Source organism: Panthera pardus, unplaced genomic scaffold, assembly GCF_024362965.1.
Source record: "Panthera pardus isolate Hobbes unplaced genomic scaffold, ASM2436296v1 HiC_scaffold_16, whole genome shotgun sequence".
NCBI lineage: Eukaryota > Metazoa > Chordata > Mammalia > Carnivora > Felidae > Panthera > Panthera pardus.
Window position 1 is genome coordinate 95,379,976 of NW_026526721.1, and position 18,304 is coordinate 95,398,279.

General features: G+C 43.1%; 1 protein-coding gene across 7 annotated transcripts in view; it reads left to right on the forward strand.

The window, feature by feature from the left end:
• The window catches only part of MECOM (MDS1 and EVI1 complex locus), a 556,668-nt gene that overhangs the window by 430 nt on the left and 537,934 nt on the right, over positions 1–18,304 (forward strand). The gene's annotated exons all lie outside the window — the stretch shown is intronic.

The following is an 18,304-nucleotide window of genomic DNA, read 5'->3' on the forward strand; positions in this document are numbered from 1 at the left end:
CGGGAAGGGGTGGGGTGGGGTGGGGGGGAGAGAAGACGAGAGAGTCTCCCCCTCCCCTCCCCTTCCCCCCAGGCGGAGGAGAGTTGCCTCTGGCCAACCAGCTAGTCCCGGGTATGGGAGGGGGAGCGGGGGATGGGGGGGCGGTCTGGGGATGGGAGCTTTTTCGAGCCTTGGTTTGTTTCTGGGGTTTGGGGTGGGTGGCAGGCTCGGAGGGAGCCACAGTGGCGGCGGCGGCGGGCAGCAGTGGTGGAGTTGGGAAAAGTTGCGAGGCGGCCGCTGGAAGTTGCGCGGGCTGGCGGGCTGCGCCGAGCTGCGCCGAGCGGCGGTTGCGGTAGTGGGCGCTGTGCGCTCGGCGGTGCTCTGCGGCGTGCGCCGCGCGGCGGGACGACTGGGGTGGGGAGTGGGGGAGACGAGAGTGGGGGTTGTAGTCGCAGTGTGTGTGGTGGTGGTGGTGGTGGTGGTGGTGGGGCACAGGCAGTGCGGAGCTACCGGCTCCGCGGAGCCAGGGGCAGGTGAGGAGAGGCCAGGCCCCGCGAGCGCGTGGAGAGTGAGGAGTGCAGGGAGCGCAGCCAGCGGCGACAGCCGCGGAGGAGAAGGGGGCCGAAAGGGCCTGCTCCCGCTAGCGAGCTCCAGGCTGGCCGGGCGCCGAGTGACCCCCAGGGGGCGGGCTGCCGGGACCTTAGGCCGCTGAGAGAGCGCGGCAGAGCCTCTTGCTCTATTTCTGGATGCAGCCGGGGTCTCGGGTCACTCACCCTCCCCGGCGCCCCCTGCCTGCCCGGCGTGGAGCGGCCTTGGTCACGCGGGACCAGGGAGATTGGGTTCAGTGCAGGGGTGGCAGGGCCCCCATCCCCCACTCTTCCCGCAGAAGTGTTAGGGGACTTCGCCTGGAATTGTCCGCTGAGCCGACACTGTTTGGAAAGGCGGAAGCCTCGATCGGGACTCTAAGCGTTAGGAATGGGTTTGCCCAAAAGCTTCTACCACAAGTCTAAGGGGACTCTGAGGTGCTGAGACCCGGAGCAAACCCTAGCAGTCCAAAGCCCTCTCCTCGAGGTGTCAGCTTGCGAGGCTGGAGCAGCCTCGGGAGGGGACAGGCCGCCGTTCGCTCTCCCACTCGCCGAAAACAGCTAATTGTTTTGCTTGTGGACCAGAGAAAGGGGAGATAGGGGTGGGTAGGATGCTTCTCCCCAGGAAAATCCCCAATCTCCCCGCCCTCTTCTCTCTTGCATATTAAAACCAAGTACGTCCCCAAGCCTTCCAGCCTTCCAAGTCCCCTCAGCAGCCGCGCCTTAAGGCAGCGGCACCTCTGCGGGCTGGGTTTCTTTGGCAGTGGGAATCCAAGGTCTAGCCCAGCGAGATGGTGTCATCGTAGGCGTCTTTCCAGTGCTTCGTCCAGTCCTCACTCAAGCACTCCTCCACTTCCCAATACGTTTCCTTTCACCCTGGTCTCTGGGATCAACCTAAATATAGGGCTCTTGGGTCATCAGTACATCTGTTTCTTTTTTGGATGTTGTTCATTTCACTTAGCTGCGACACTGTCAAAGAGAGCCAGTAGAAGTCCTGTTTTTTTCTTTTCACTTTTAAATGAGGCCGATGTCTTTATTTTCATCTGAGGAGGAATTAAATGTACATATGCTTGGAGGCCTGGGGGCTTGAATTCCGGCTAAAGGTTTGGAGTGTGTGTGTGTGTGTGTGTGTGTGAGAGAGAGAGAGAGAGAGAGAGAGAGAGAGAGATTGGAGGCTTGGGGGGGGGGAAGAGAACGGTTTTGGGGGGGCGTGGAGAGCCTATTTCAACCATGCCTAAATTATGAAATGAAAGCCGAATGCTTTGCGCCTGATCGCCCGGTATCCGCCGAAGTGAAAGCAGAACACAAAACCCTTCGAATTTTCTTGAGCAACTTTTTTCAACTGTTTTAATTGCCAAGCTATACGCCGCCCTATTAAAACATTCCCGCACGCACAGCCCGCTCAACATCCAGACACAGAACCTCGTTTTCCGATCTGATGAGACTTGTCATTCATCCAGTAGGAGACCTACTCATTTTGTCTCTAGTGTCTCTAAGGATGCCGCCGCCGCTGTCTGATGACTAGATAGGAACTCTTACAAACTTCCCTTGCTGACCCTCGGGTTCCCGCTCGCGCTGCTCCAGCTGTTGCCACCGCGCAGCCTGCCCCGGGCAGGCAGAAGCGCTGCTTTATGCAATTCTTCAGTTACAATCTGGGTAATAAAGGAAATCATATCAAACTAGGGATTTTTTTTTTTTTTTTGTATTTTAAAGCGCTATTTCCTTCCCCCTCTGCAGTGCGTGAGTTTCCTTGCGCGTGGCGGAGATAGTCAGTGACCCCTTGCCGTGCTGTCCAACGAAAACTTTGCCGCTCTGTCTCACCCGTTTCTTTCTTTTTCTGGGTTAGGAAGAGGCAGTGTGATCAGCCTACTTTAAAAAGCACACCTTTATGCTTTTTTATGCAGAGTAAACACTGCAATGGAAACAAATCAGATAGGAACAGTAGTTTTCTGGATTCTTGTTATTCTTTTTGTCTTTTGTAAATTTCTTTGGTGGCCAAGTCCTGTGCTGGTCTTGCCTACAGTACAGGATCCCATGGACCCTGACAGTACCCACTGAAGTTAAGCCCAGAATGAATGCACTGCCCATTTTCCAACTTACAGTGCTTGATATATATATATATATATATATATATATATATATATATATATATATATATTTTACACAATAGTTGAAAACGATAAATTCGTTGCAAATCATTTGGGAGGAATAAACCTTTTAATTAAAAAAACAAAGAAGGGAAAAGCAAGAAGATTGACATTTGTACTGTCTAAAGCCCTTGGCTTTTATTCCCATCTTTAAGAAAAGAAAACTAAAAGCCAAGCAGACTCTGGCAAGCGCCGGGAGGCTTCCCAGCGGTTTTTTTGGGCAGCTAGGATAGCACCTGGGCGGTGCCAGAATTGCCAGTTGTAACTTTTTTCCTCCTGGCGATGGGGAAGAAGTCAGGTTGGGTCTGCCCAGCTTGTCTTGAGCCGAAACACTGAAGCAACCCCCCCACCCCACTTCCTTAAAGTGACACCCGGCAGGGTTTCAATCACAGCAACGAACGAGTTGCAACGTGTAACCCCCCTTAGCTACCGGGCCCCCCAGAAGTCTCGTAAAGACCCAGAAGGCGATGCGCTTAGCAAGACCCCGGAGAGGGGGCACTTGTTACTTGTACACTTGATCTCTGTTTAAAAAGAGGCTCTTAAATAGCTATGGTAGATGACGACCCTCCCTCACGTGCTTAAACTCCTCACCTTAGCAATACGTGAGATAACAAAGGAAACCTGCACCCAGGTTCCAGCCTGCACTCCCTTTAAACCCACCTATTTGTGTTTTTCTTCACTCTCAAAAAAAAAAAAAAAAAAAAAAAATCGAAATACAGAGCTCTGTTTAAAAAACATATTTTACTTGTTTATTTCAGACTGCTTTTGAGGAGGAAAAACGCTCGCCCGACGGAGGCAGAGGCCCCTTCTAGGAAGGCGGTTTATTTGCCATTACTTGACCATTACCCTGGCTTAGGGCTTCTTTATTGCATTTGGCACTTGGAGCGCAGTCTTCCTGCAGCATTTCGATGTGTTTCGCCAAAAAAAAAAAAAAAAAAAAAAAATCTATGTTTAGGAGAAGGTTAATAACGCTTTTCATCCCCCCACCCCACCCCATCCTAAACACTGTGGAAGGGTATGGTTCATTAACTGCAGAGGCAGGAAGGCTGGAGAGAAGGGCTCCTTTTTCAGGCTTTTACTTGTGGGGGCTGAGAAGTCGCAGGTCTGGGCGACGCTGTGCACGTGAGTGTGTGTGGAAGTGTGCGTGAGCGCGTCTGTGCGGGGTAGCCCAGTTCTCCGGCTTTCTAAGCAGAGGCCTCTCCCTACTACCCGGGCTGGGCCTCCTCTGCCGACAGACATTCAACACGTAGGACGCTTACTGAATAGAAATTAACGCGTCATTCTACGCAATTTTTGCTTTCTTCTTTTTTTATAAAGTTGAAAGCACTAACTCTGTAAGCGGTTTCCCTTTAAACATCTTGTCGTTTGGGAGTTTACTTTGTTTCATTTTTGCAAGTTGGGGCCAGGTTATCGCTGCAGACGTGGCCTGGGGCAGGAAGGACAAGGATGGAGACTCCGGGGGCAAGAAGGGCAAAAGAGGGCAAAGGAGAGCTGACTTGTTGCCCTCCGCATGTCTAGCTCGGTCCCCTCTCTCCCGGCACCTCCTCCCTTTTGCCTCTGCTGGAAGCGGCCCTGAAGTGGAGAAACTTGACTTGTCACCTTCTGGCCAGTGGCTCTCAGTCCTGTTCCCGAGGTACTCAGCCCCTGCCACCCCTCATCTCACAATTGTCTCAGACAGTGGGAGTGGGCTCCGTTGAGGAGTGGGGGGGTGGAGCTGGGGAGGAACCTAGGGGCGGTGGCCGTGTTCACCCAGGGAGGACCCCCGCACCTCCTGCCTCCCGCTGCTCAGCTCCTGGCTCCCAAACTTAGGCCAGAACTCTGCCCTCTCCAGCCTCAGAAGTGCTGCGTGCCTGGCCCACTGCTTCCCTCGAGCGTGGTTTGCACTGACGGTGCACACACACATGCACACGTGCGCACTTCTCTCTCTCTCTCTCTCTCTCTTTCTCTCTCACACGTCCGGGGTTAAGGAACACTCAAGTGAGGAGGGGCAGGCACATCTTCATTCACTCTCCCTGGTAGGGGAGAGAGGGACTGGGGAGGGCTGACGTGGGGGGTGGAGAGACTGGCCGGAGGAGACAGTCACACTGTAATGATGCTAGGCACATTTTTCTGGAGTGGTGGTTAACCCTTCCTTGGCTGGAACCCGTGCTCTAGGCGTTTTCTAAAAAAAGGTCTGTGGGGTCTGCTTTTCTCTGTGGCTGGGCAGCCCAGTATGAATCATTAGTTCCCTCCCCACCCCATTTGCCACGGTCCTTTTTCTAAAATTAGATTTCCCCCTTCCCACTCTTCTGGCCTTCTGAGTTTACTAGAGAATATTCAAGGAAATTGGCTGTGTAGTGAGAACAAGTGTGAGGAAGAGGATAGAAAGGAGACAAACAAATGGAGTGGAAAATAAGAGAGGGAGAAAGGAAGACAGAAGCAGTGGGCTTCTACTTCCAGATTTCCCGTTTGCACACAGGTTGATATGATATTTTCCTCCAGCAAATGAACAAAAGTATAATCCTTGTGAATTACCCTTGCTTACATGCCATACAAGAAACTTCAGAGGTGTTTCTACATAAGGAAGAAACTGTTTACAAAACTCTTTCAAAAGTGTTCTAGTTCAGCACTAAAAAGCTAAACACACTTGCCCTCCTTTGAAGTGCCCGGGCGAGGGCAGCTTATTTGAGTGCGGTTCAGATATTGCTGTGGGTATAACTAATGGCCTCTACCTATTTAGCTCAAGTGGGAGGAGAGAAAGGCCTGAATTCCTTGTCCAATAGGTCCCTTTGGAGACTGGGTTCTGGCTCCTGGCCAGTTCTGTACAATGTCAACATTGAATATTTGAATTCCCAGACTCTATTTAACAAGTTTCTAAATAAATAAACTCATTGTGTGTCTGTGTTTAAAATTATTTCACCTCTTTCATAAAAGCTACAGCATCTTATTACATTGGGCTTGCACATTGATTTTTTTGAAAAATAAACAAACAAACAGAGCTTAAGGCATCTTAATAGGCAGAGCTTCACTGTACGTATGTATGTTTTGTAAAGACGGTCTCTCACTTGTGGCTGGGTAGGCGCTATTTAGACGGATCTTAGGTTGGTCTGCATGCTGTCATAGCGAATTATAATAAAAAATAAAGCTAAGTTCAGAAAGTCAGTGAGATATTAATCACATGGAAAGGGAGGCCTGAATGTGTAACTGTAGTGTCTTTAGATATTTGATAATTTTGTCTGCTGGGTCCTATAGGGGACAGGGAGATTCACTGGTGTGTCCTAAATGGCTATCTGTAGACTCCCCCAGTCCATAGGTTTTGGTAGATGTAGAACTCTGCCCAGATGGTGTTTTCCTTCTGGGCATTTTTTCTTTATGTGTGTCTGTCTTTATAAGTTTGAAAGGATAGATACACAAATGCTATCCTCATGTTTCAGTTTGATTTTGAAAAAGACTACACGAATTCTATGTTTTTACTAATCTCTTTAGCATTTAAACACCCACAGCATTTTAATGCAGATAGGAACATACTTGTTCTAAGAAGTACATGCTAAATTAAAAAAAAAAAAAAGCAAGCTCTAGTCCTCCTGAAAGTGTGGACCCCATCTGGAGTTGTTAGGAAAGAAAGTGGAATTCACTCTAATTTATGTGTATAAAGTAAAACATTATTAAAAAGAATGGGATTTGAAAGGACACATAGCAAAACCCATAAGGGTTCGTTGGTAACATGGAGAGCTCAAAGCCAAGAAAAAAATGCCACCAACTCGTGCAAACCCTAAAATAGACTACAATGACCTCAGCCATTTTCATTTTCAAAAATAATAGCCATGATTAAAATGGGGGGAATGTTTTACTTGGAACCCTACTCTTCTGCATTATTATAAAAGCTGTTTTGTGGTTAAGGAACTGTTTCATTATAGAAAAAAAGCAAGTGAATTTTTAATCAAATTCCTGACTCTTCAAAAGCTCTTATTCTTGAATTACTTTTTGTTTTAATTTTAGTTATTATTCTTATTCATTAACAAACATGCTCTTGGCTTGTATATTCTTTTATAACAAATCTAAGAAGAAGTTTTATTTAGAAAAGAGATTTTGCTAGTTCCCTTAGTAAACACCTGCCTAGGGGTCACCGACTATAAGTAACAGGAAGAACCAAGGCTTTCTTAACCTTGCTCAAGAACTTGCCTAAAGGAATTAATTTTGTGTGTCAGAGTTGTTCAAATTATGACATTTGCGGAAGTCCTTGTATAGAGCACTTGGTGGGCTTTGGCAATGGGCAGGCTTGGATACAAATATCAGTGAGAGCTCTCTGTGTGCATGGACAAGCCACCTTCCCTTCTTTCAGGAACACTATAAATGTGCTCATCAGAGTTTGAATATGGGTGTGGTCCCTGATTGAATAGCCAGGTCATCTACCACTCACTGAATGCCTCTGAATGTACCTTTCCTTGTAAAGTGGGAGTAAGAATACCCACCCATCTTGGGCTGCTGTGAGGGTTAACTGGGGTGATGCATGCAAAGTACCTAAGTCAAAAGTGATCACTCAGCAAATTTGTCATTTTCCTTCCAATGTATCCATGAAATTTTCTGAAGAGGAATTTTTTTTAAGATTTTATTTTATTTTTTTAATTTACATCCAAGTTAGTTAGCATATAGTGCAACAATGATTTCAGGGGTAGATTCTTTAATGCCCCTTACCCATTTAGCCCATCCCCCCTCCCACAACCCCTCCAGCAGCCCTCTGTTCTCCATATTTAAGAGTCTCTTCTGTTTTGTCCCCCTCCCTGTTTTTATATTATTTTTGCTTCCTTTCCTTTGTGTTCATCAGTTCTGTGTCTTAAAGTCCTCATATGAGTGAAGTCATATGATATTTGTCTTTCTCTGAGTGACTAGTTTCACTTAGCATAATACCCTCCAGTTCCATCCATGTAGTTGCAAATGGCAAGATTTCATTCTTTTTGGTTGACGAGTGATACTCCATTGTATATACATACCACATCTTCTTTATCCATTCATCCATCGATGGACATTTGGGCTCTTTCCATACTTTGGCTATTGTTGATAGTGCTGCTATAAACATGGGGTTGCATGTGTCCCTGAAGAGGAATTTTTTAGACATATTTCTCTCTGCTCTATTTTTTAGTAAAGTCTAATTTTTAGAAGTATCTGCATATATATAGTGAGCATTTTGTATGTCTTCTCAATAAATCATGCCCTGGGAATAAATTTGGGCACATTAAAACTGTAAACTAAGCCAGAATAGGCAGTACATTTATTCCAAAAACAGGAGAATCTTCCATTTGGGGAGGGGGCACTGTGTAAATAAAATGATTGGAATTTTAACCTTGCTCCACTGATTTTGGCATTGAATGCACACACACGAAATTTAGTTGTGCATACTCTCCAGTTGTCATTAGACCATAATCCCTGTGTACGAACATCTTTTTTTTTTTAATTTTAACTTGTTTTATTTTTTATTTTTTAAAATTTACATCCAAATTAGTTAGCATATAGTGCAACAATGATTTCAGGAGTAGATTCCTTAATGCTCCTTACCCATTTAGCCCATCCCCCCTCCCACAACCCCTCCAGTAACTCTCAGTTTGTTCTCCATATTTATGAGTCTCTTCTGTTTTGTCCCCCTCCCTGTTTTTATATTATTTTTGTTTCCCTTCCCTTATGTTCATCTGTTTTGTCTCTTAAAGTCCTCATATGAGTGAAGTCATATGATTTTTGTCTTTCTCAGACTGACTAATTTCACTTAGCATAATACCCTCCAGTTCCATTCACGTAGTTGCAAATGGCAAGATTTCATTCTTTTTGACTGCCGAGTAATACTCCATTGTGTGTGTGTGTATGTGTGTGTGTGTGTGTGTGTGTGTGTGTGTGTATATATATATACCGCATCTTTATCCATTCATCCATCGATGGACATTTGGGCTCTTTCCATACTTTAGCTATTATTGGTAGTGCTGCTATAAACATTGGGGTGCATGTGTCCCTTTGAAACAGCACACCTGTATCCCCTGGATAAATACCTAGTAGTGCAATTGCTGCGTCGTAAGGTAGTTCTATTTTTAGTTTCTTGAGGAACCTCCATACTGTTTTCCAGAATGGCTGCACCAGCTTGCATTCCCAACGAACATCTTATTTATAATGGAATGAGTTTTGTAAGTCACTTTACCACCCTAGCTGAATTGCTCTTCTCTAAGTGAGGAGAATAGACTAGAGCAGAGCTTGTAAACTCAAATGCCTACAGAAATTGGCAGGTGCAATAAATGAATGAAGCAAGGTGGGTGTAAGCACTAATCCATCTCCTATTTTATTTAAATTCTTGACACCCAGCCTTGTATTCCAGAACAAGACAGAGTAGTGGGGACTGTGGCAAACCAGGAGTTCAAGCCTTGTCTAAAGGAGGCAGCTGCTACTTAGTTCCAGCTCACTGCTGCCACTTGGATAAAGGGCTCAGTGCTGCTGGGTCTTCCAGTTTTTAGGAGAAGTCACATACCCGAATTATTGCTTAAATTTTCTCTACTTTAAAATGTTGACTCAGCTAAAGGAAAAAACCCACAACAAACAACATTCTGCAGGTCTAACCGAACACCTCTGTCTGCTAGGTATAGCTCACGGACCCTGGGTTTGCAACGTCTGGATTAGATGACTTCCAAGGGTCCTTCGAAGTTCCAATATTTTACAATATCCACAAGGCTTCCTGAATATTATCTTGTATTTTTAAGATCCTTATCTCCCTGCTCCAACCCAAAGTTAATGTGTGTGTATGCATGTGTGTCTGTATATGCGTGTGTGTGTTTTGATAGGTGGAAGTACTTATTACAGAATCTGATATCTGGCCATTTATCTGGAAAAAAAGTTTTTCACAGCCATGTTGTGTCTTTCTTTCCCTCCATGCCGCTTTATCATTAATTGGCTTAAGAAAATAAACGGAAACACTCGCTCCCTCTCTCATAGCCACTGGCCACCACTCTTTCTTATTCTCACCCAACCCAATTCTTTGATTTGTGGGCTGGGGGTTGGGAAGTAAATCATTAGGCGATAGTTTTCTGTGGTTTTCCACAGTGGGAGAAGAAGCGATTTGGCTACTGTGGGTATAGCAGAGGAAGAGTTCACCCTTGCCCCGTAGGAGGGTCCAGATGTCCCACCCTGTCCACATGTAATTGAAGAACCCAACTGATTTTTAAGACATGAGCCTAAGATGAAGAAGTTCGTTTTTAAGGGATGACTGTATTATTGGAAAAGAGTGGCTCTCCTTGCAGGAAGGTTTATATATATTCAGGGGACATTTGAAAGTAAACACACATGTTCTGGTTATTATCATGAGCTATATTTCTAGCACAAGTGGTAGGTGAATAACAGGTAAAATAACAGGTAAAATCAAGTCCTAATTAAGTCCTAAGGACTAAAAGGACAAGGTATGTTGATGGAATACCAATACAGTAGATTCTCCTAGTAAAATTTGGACTGAGCACTTTACAATATGTAAATCAGTCCTATAGTCAAGGGACTGATCAACAAATGCTTGTTACTATCAGTTAACTTTGTTGCAAAAACCATCAGATCATGGGATGCTTTTATAGGAGTCTTTAGAGTAGTGATAAGCCATGCCTATGGGCATTATCAGTGGGTTATCAGATAACCAGGCTCCCATTTTTACACCTGACACTGAAACCTAAATTCCTTAGCCTGTTCTATAAGGGCCTCCCACTTTTGAGTCAGAAAAATGTGGTGATTCTGAGCCCGGGTTCTGACTCAGATTGACCTGGGTTGGAATCCTGACTCCACCATTTCCTAGATGGGTAAAATGGAGGCAAGCAGCTAAAAGTACTTACCTTACATGAGGATTTGATTAACTAATGCGTTTAAAGTGCCAGAAATACAGTAAGAGCTCAACACATGTTCATTATTATTTTATTACCTTTCCAGGCTTGTTTGTCTCCCTACCCAAGGCTGCTCTATTCAGCTTAATTTGTTTGCTCATTCCGCTCCTCTTGCTCTCTTGCCAGCCCAGCCTTCTGTTTGGGTCTTCCAACTTTTGGCCACAATGTTGCCTTCATCTGTAAATCTACCAGACTGTACTTTGACCTTCAAAATCGAATTCCTTCTTTAAGAGTTAGTTTAAACCCTCTCTTCTTCATGAGATTCACTTTTATCACTCCTGGAGATAACGATTTCTCTATGTCTTTTCATTCCAATAGCGTGGGATTATTTTCACTTACCATCATTTTCGCATTTTGTGATAAAATCCTTGTCTTCACTATCTCTATCTATCTATCTATCTATCTATCTATCTATCTATCTATCTTATTTTTCTAGCTAACTCATAGAACTCCTGGAGAGCCCATTTCTGGTTTGCACAGTGCTGATATCAGTACAGTTGGGTGATGGTGGCTAGCGATGTGCTTTGGTGGATTATGTGAACCCCTTCAATTTCTTTGCCTGTAAAACCTGCATGGCCAGGTAATGTCAGCACTAGAATTCTGGGATATCTGACACTTTAATTGCATACTAAATCCACAATTGGCCTATTTTGACAGTGATAAACCACCTGGAAAGCACATTTGGAAAGTAGAGTATTATTCCTAATTTTCACCAGTAATGTTCCTCATTTTGCCAGTGCAGGTACAACCTATGATTCTTTACTTAAATTACAAATTGTTATTGATCTACACTTGATCTTAAGGTTTATAGAACTTCTGCAATGGACCTGATTCTGGAGACTGTCAGTGGAGTCAAGGTGGATATGGTGAAACATTTTGTGGACTCGTGTATTTCCCAGGGACTTGGGGGTTAGTCACCTTTACAAGTCATCACAAGCCAAGTTTTTACAAAAATTGTAACCCCAGTGTAGGCAGTATTAATATAGATCAAAGCAACATGAATTTTGCTGTATTTTTTAATGTACATTTATGATTGAAGGCTCTTTTGAACAATCTAAGGCTGATAATGATGTTGCACTGAGTTTTACTTTGTCGATTAAATTAATCCCACTCATCCAATGGGGCTTTCTTAATTCAAATGCAACTATGACTTCTCCCTCCCCCGCCCCCCAGAATCCCTATACCTCATTCCCTACTTCCCCACCCCTATTCTACAAATTCCTTATCTTTATGTAGAAAATAAGCCTATTAGTGCCTTGGACAACTGTCCTCAAGTCCTGAACAATTAAGGGTTTCAGTGCCTGTTAGGAGTTTCCCCTCCCCCAAGACTAGCCAGGTGCAACTTTTTATCCTGTTCTTAGGATTGCTGTTAAGGTTTTTGGGAGTCTCTTTAAGTGAAGGGCAGAGACTAAGAACCATGGATTTTACACTTTGGTGCTGATTATAGACTTTACCTTTAGCAGGAACTATGAAATTAAATAGTAATAAAATGTTTCATGATAAGATGATAACAAAAATGAATGGAGGGATGGAACAACTATCTTGGTTTCTGCTAGAATCATGGTTGGTGACCTTCTTTTGGGTCTCAGACACTTGCAAGAATCTGATGAAAGGTATGGAGCCTATCTCCAGAAAATGCAAATATGCATAAAGATTTTCATATAATTTCAATGGCTCGTAGACTTATAAGTTCCAACCATAGATATTGCAGACTCATGCGTGCTCAGACTTGATTCACCCTAGTATGTCTATTATATAATGTCCTAACGTCTTAACCAGTCTTTTTTTCATTATCTTAGAAACATTTTTTTTCTGATTACAAAATTTAGCTTAAAAATTGTTTTTTAAATGTTTATTTTATTTTTGAGACAGAGAGAAACAGAGTATGAGCTGGGGAGGGACGGAGAGAGAGACATACAGAATCTGAAGCAGGTTCCAGGCTCTGAGCTGTCAGCACGGAGCCGGACACGGGGCTTGGACTCAACTGTGAGATCGTGACCTGAGCCGAAGTCGGATGCTCAACCGACTGAGCCACCCAGGCACCCCCAAAATTTAGCTTTTTTTTTAAGTTTATTTATTTTTGAGAAACAGAGAGAGAGAGGGTGAGAGCGCACAAGTGAGAGAGGAGCAGAGAGAGAGAGGGGGACAGACAGAGGATCCAAAGAGGGCTCTGCGCTGACAGCAGCGAGCCGGATGTGGGGCTCAAACCCACAAACCGTGAAATCCTGACCTGAGCCCAAATCTGACGCTCAACTGACTGAGTCACCCAGGCACTCCTCTGATTATAAAATTTATACAGACTTCTAACAATTACAAAACTACAAGACTATATCACATGGAAAATGAAAGTTCTTTGTGGTCCTCCCTCTTCTGTCACACACTGCCTGCAGATGACCACTGTTTATCACTTAGTGTTACGTGTTGTAGATTTTTCCCCCATGCATTTATTAGTACAGGCATATTCATAGATTTAGAACTGTTTAGAGGAAGTTGCATTTTTCTTTTTTAAGACTTGGTAATATACCTTGGACCTTTCCCCCATCAGTATGTATCAATCTAACGCATTCTTTTAAAGGCAGCAGATCTTCCGTTGTTGGGATGTCACACATCTTGTTGAACCAGTCCTCTCTAGATGACATTTGGGTTGTTTCCAGTTTTCAGAACAGAACAGAACAGAGTAGTTCCCCAAATCAGGACTATAAGGGAAAATGAAAGTGAAGTATACAATTAAAGGAAGCTCACAGTTCAGGGTGAAGTGTGCTGGCCTCTGAGCCATTGGCACAGCGGGGCTTTGGGAAGGTCATAGAAGGTTGCCTCACCCTGTCGGGACAGATCAGATTTCCAAGCACCCTTATCCCCCTGAGGGACCAAGGGTTGAAGTCCAGAGCTGAGGTAGATTTTTTAAGACCCACTGTCATATATCTGTGATTTGCAAGCTTATTGGATTTTTTGGACCTCATATTTATGCCCAATTTTCATTTTTTCTCCTGCTACTGAGATTAGGCTGTAGCTGAAATCAATCCACAAAGCTCTAACTGGATAAGAATAAAGGTTTTGAGTATCAAGTTTTTTTTTTTTTTTTTTGGGTAATTTCTTTGTTTGCATGGTCCATTGTTATCACACTGCCTTATCCTGTATATACATCTTAAAGACCACTGATGTGACTAATGAATACAGAAGGTTATCAGAAGCCAATAAAAAATTCTTGATGTCTTTAAAAAAATTATCCACAATAAATTTTTAATCTATGAATTGGAAAGACCATTTTTATAGGAAAATGTTTTTCACTTGGTAACCAGGCTATGGGAAAATTTTTATAATGGAAACTATCTCTTACTTTTAACTATAGCATCAAAAATATGACAGTATAATGTTACACACTAAAGCCCATCAGATGCAAAATTCCAGTTTTTGATTATAAGTTATAAACCAGGATAGAGAGGCTTCTGAAAAGTGGTTTTCTTTGGCAATGGTGTTGTTGATTAAATATAAAAAATTCAGAAAAAATTAGTTCAGCTCATTCCTTTACACAGAAGGTTACAAAAATGGAATAGCTGGGTTTTGGCTCTACTGGGAACAACTTTGCTTATTAAAGCTCATTGGATTATATTAGATTAAAAACATACTAGACATTTTAGATTGGATTTGAAAAGGTACCATTCAAGGAATTAAAATTTAGTCATATAAATCTTCTTAAGAATTAATTTACTTTGCAATTTTGATTCCTTAGAGTACAGTATTTGTTCCAAATTCATATATGTTTTTTGTGAATGCATAAAGGTAGTTCCATGGGGCATTATCTTGTTAACATTTTCAAAGCATATTTTAACTGAGATCAATCAAATTGAGTCAACAAATGGCTATCGAGTGCCTAGTATATATATGGCATGATGAACAAAATCCTAGAAACACTCGCTTTCTTGAAAATATTGAACATCAGCATTTGACATACACCCATGACAGTAGTTCGCTATGTGAGACAAAGATTGCCAAGTGCCTGTTGCTGGTTATTAATTACTACAAAGTGGTTTCATGAGCTTGGAATATGGAATCCTGTGACTCTTCAAATACTTTGCTAACATTGTGAAGTCACACACCCTCCAAGCTGCAATGCCATTCAAAGTGTTTGGGGTCTTACATCTGAAAATAACACTATACTTTGTTTCTCTTAATACCTGTCAGATGTGGAGGTCATTGCCTGCCCCGCTAAATGACTTGTGCGTTAATGTTGATATGGTTTTCATTCAAGATACTTGAAAACAAAATCAGGCTTTTTCTAATGACTTCTGGTATGAAGAAATAAAGCAAGGTAGCTTGCTGGAGATCATACACAGGTCTTATTTTAGAAGGGTGGACAGAGAACACCTCTCTGAGCAGAGAGCTAAATGAGGAGAACGATTTTTAAGTGTTTTAAGTGTGGTACATTGAAATTTACAGAATGGCAGGCGTATTCAGCTTGTCTCATTCTCTACTAGGGCAGAACAGCTAAGGTGTAGAAGTATTCTATTTTACATCATTTTGTCAAATGCATTTATAGATGCTACATATTACATGGAGCTGGCTTCACAATCTGGAAGCCAGCACAAAGCCGTTTGTATATGGAAGGAGGCAGAGTTTTGTGTTTGATCTGTAAACACTAGGTTGGTGGCAGCATCAGAAGAACATGTTAGGTTTCTGGACTCATAATTTAGTCCATTTAAACAGATATTTATGAATATATGTGCATCAGCCTGTGTTGGGCACTGAGTATACAAAGAGAAATAAAATATGTGTCCTGCCCTTGAGGAACTTCTAGTCTATTGGGAGAGACAGACATGAATAGATGGTTTCAGTAGAGTGGGACAAGGGCCAAGGGAAACAGCTTTATTCCTGTTGAATCACAATGGTCTGGGTGGTAGCACATGACCAGTGGCATACCCTCATTTCACATCTATTCTTGCAAAAAATTCTTTAATGTGTACTCCTCTAACATCAGAAGAAAATATACATTTCAGATTTGAGAGTTAAAGTTTGCATGAGTTTAATGCGTTTTAAGGCTATCTTTCGAAACTTCAAATACCTAGTTTAAAGGAAATTTGTGTCTTACAAGGGCAATGAGATGTTTCCCCGAAGGTCTGCGTATCTCACTGGTTTGTGGTGAAGGCAATGCTGATTGCAATGACTGAGTAGGATGGAGGGCATAGTCGGGGTGAATGCCCCATAGCCTTGGGTCTGCACATAGGGGCAATTATTCTTCCCATGCTTAGTCTGAGCATGCTTCCCATGCTTTGGTCTGAGACCAAAGATCTGGTTGAAATGCCCGGACAGAAGTTTGTGTGGTTTCAAAAGATACATCTTACTTTTAGGTTCAGTTTTTATCTAGTAGTAGATAGTGCTACTCAAAGACTGACATGAACTCAGAGAAGTGGCTTGTGTCTCAGGCCAGCATGTGATTTTGTTGTTTGTAAAACAGAAATAAGGATAAAAAGCACTGCCCTTTCTTCCAATTCTTTTTGCCAACCATCTTGCAGTGCTGGGTATATGTGTCCAAGCCAATGTTCCAGCCACTAGACTTGGCACAGAAATCAGTGCATCCAACATCATGACTGCTGGGTGCAGTTTGAAATCCTGAGCAAACTCCCCATTTGCTTAAATGCTTAAGATGCTAATGATGTAGGCACCCTATTGACAATGTTGCAGTATTAAAATACCAGCATAGATGTCATTTGACCCATGAAGCAGCATTGTATCTTTGTTTCTCTGCTGTAAAAATACTGGGTAGATGGATCTGAAGAGGCTGGGAAATGTCAAGGTAAAAAGCATTACGCATCTAGGGCTTTCAAAGGACCTCATGATCTCTGTATCACATCTCTCCTCCTGCCCTTGAGTGATGGTAATCTCAGTCACCAAGGTTTTACCCTTAAGAAAGGAAATACTCTTTGGGGCTCCTGGGTGGCTCAGTTGGTTGAGCGTCCGACTTTGGCTAAGGTCATGATCTCACGATCTTGTGGTTCGTGAGTTCGAGCCCCGCACCGGGCTCTGTGCTGACAGCTCAGAGCCTGGAGCCTTCTTCAGATTCTGTATCTCTCTCTGCCCCTCCCCTGCTCACACTCTGTCTCTGTCTCTCCCTCAAAATAAATAAACATTAAAAAAAAAAAAAGAAGGGCACCTGGGTGGCTCAGTCAGTTAAGCGTCCGACTTCGGCTCAGGTCACGATCTCACTGTCCGTGAGTTCGAGCCCCGCGTCAGGCTCTGTGCTTACTGCTCAGAACCTGGAGCCTGTTTCAGATTCTGTGTCTCCCTCTCTCTCTGACCCTCCCCCGTTCATGCTCTGTCTCTCCCTGTCTCAAAAATAAATAAAACGTCAAAAAAAAAAAAATTAAAAAAAAAAAAAAAGAAAGGAAATACTCTGATACCTAATACAATGAGCTGCATCTTAGGAAACCTTCCAAGTGAATTGGTGGTGTTGTCTGGGCGGTGTTGTCTGGGGCTTGTAGACTGCTACCAGGGTGTGTGGAACACTACCACTTGATTCACCTGACCACATCATAACCTCTCATTATGTAGACTTGACAATCAGTAATAACTTTCCTAACAGGAAAATGCTCTGCAGCTCATTAAGCCCTATTTGTTTGAAAGAGAGGCTCTTATTTTTTCCTTAGGTGTGATCATCTCGAAATTTTGGTATACTTTGGGTCCATGAGCATCTCTTCTGGTGGATGATGCTGCCTGAGGACTCGGGATGGTCTGAGTCCCTACTTTGCTACTCATTAACCTGGTGTCCTTGAGCAGGGCACTAACCCTCTGAGCTCAACATCCTCACGAATAAGAGAGGAACAATAACAACCTCTGCTTTGGCTTTCTCCAGACTAGTAATGTTAAAATACTATGACATATGGAACGTTGTGTAAGGTGTAAGGAGCTGCATAAATTTAATGTGCTGTTGAAAAGTTCTAAAAGTGATTGAATATCAAAAATGCTAGGGAGGGATTAAACGTGTAGATTCTGGAGCCACATTATTCAGGCTGAAGTTTTGGCTCTATTACTACCTTACTGTGTCCCTATGGACAAACTACTTAACCTCTCTGTGCCTCAGTTTCTCTGTCTGTAGAATAAAGCTAATTTATAATAACAACAATAAGTAATAGTACTATTCAAGATTATTGAGTAGTCATGCATTATTAAGGCTAGTTCTCATACTTCTGTGAGGTGGGGAATATTATTATCTTGGTTTAGAGATGAGGGCACTGGAGACACGTTACTTATTTACCATAGGCCTCTCAGTCCCAAGTGCAGAGTTGGGATCCAGGCGGGATCTGATTTACGCTGAAGCCAAGAACTTGATCTGAACACTCCACTGCTTTATTTTTCTCATCTGGATATAAAAGTGGAACATTACATTGCCTGAACATTCCAGAGCTCATAAAAGGCAATAAGATTTTGGATAGAGGACACCTTAATTTAAAGAAGTGATTTCATACAACTTTTAGTAAAGAGGAATTTTGCTGCAGCTCTATGGGCAATTGTTGGTTCATGACAAGGGCTGGTTATCTCTTTGTCTTTCATTTTCTTCCCAGAGTTATCTGCAGTGTGGTTTTCCATCACTTTATGTTTTTAGTTTTATTTAGGGAACTCTACAAATCTCTGTTGAATGAGTGGTTTATGAGAGACATCATTACTTCATTGCCTGAAATCACCAAACTAATTATACCGTACAACTTGCTAGTGGATAGTACAGATTTCA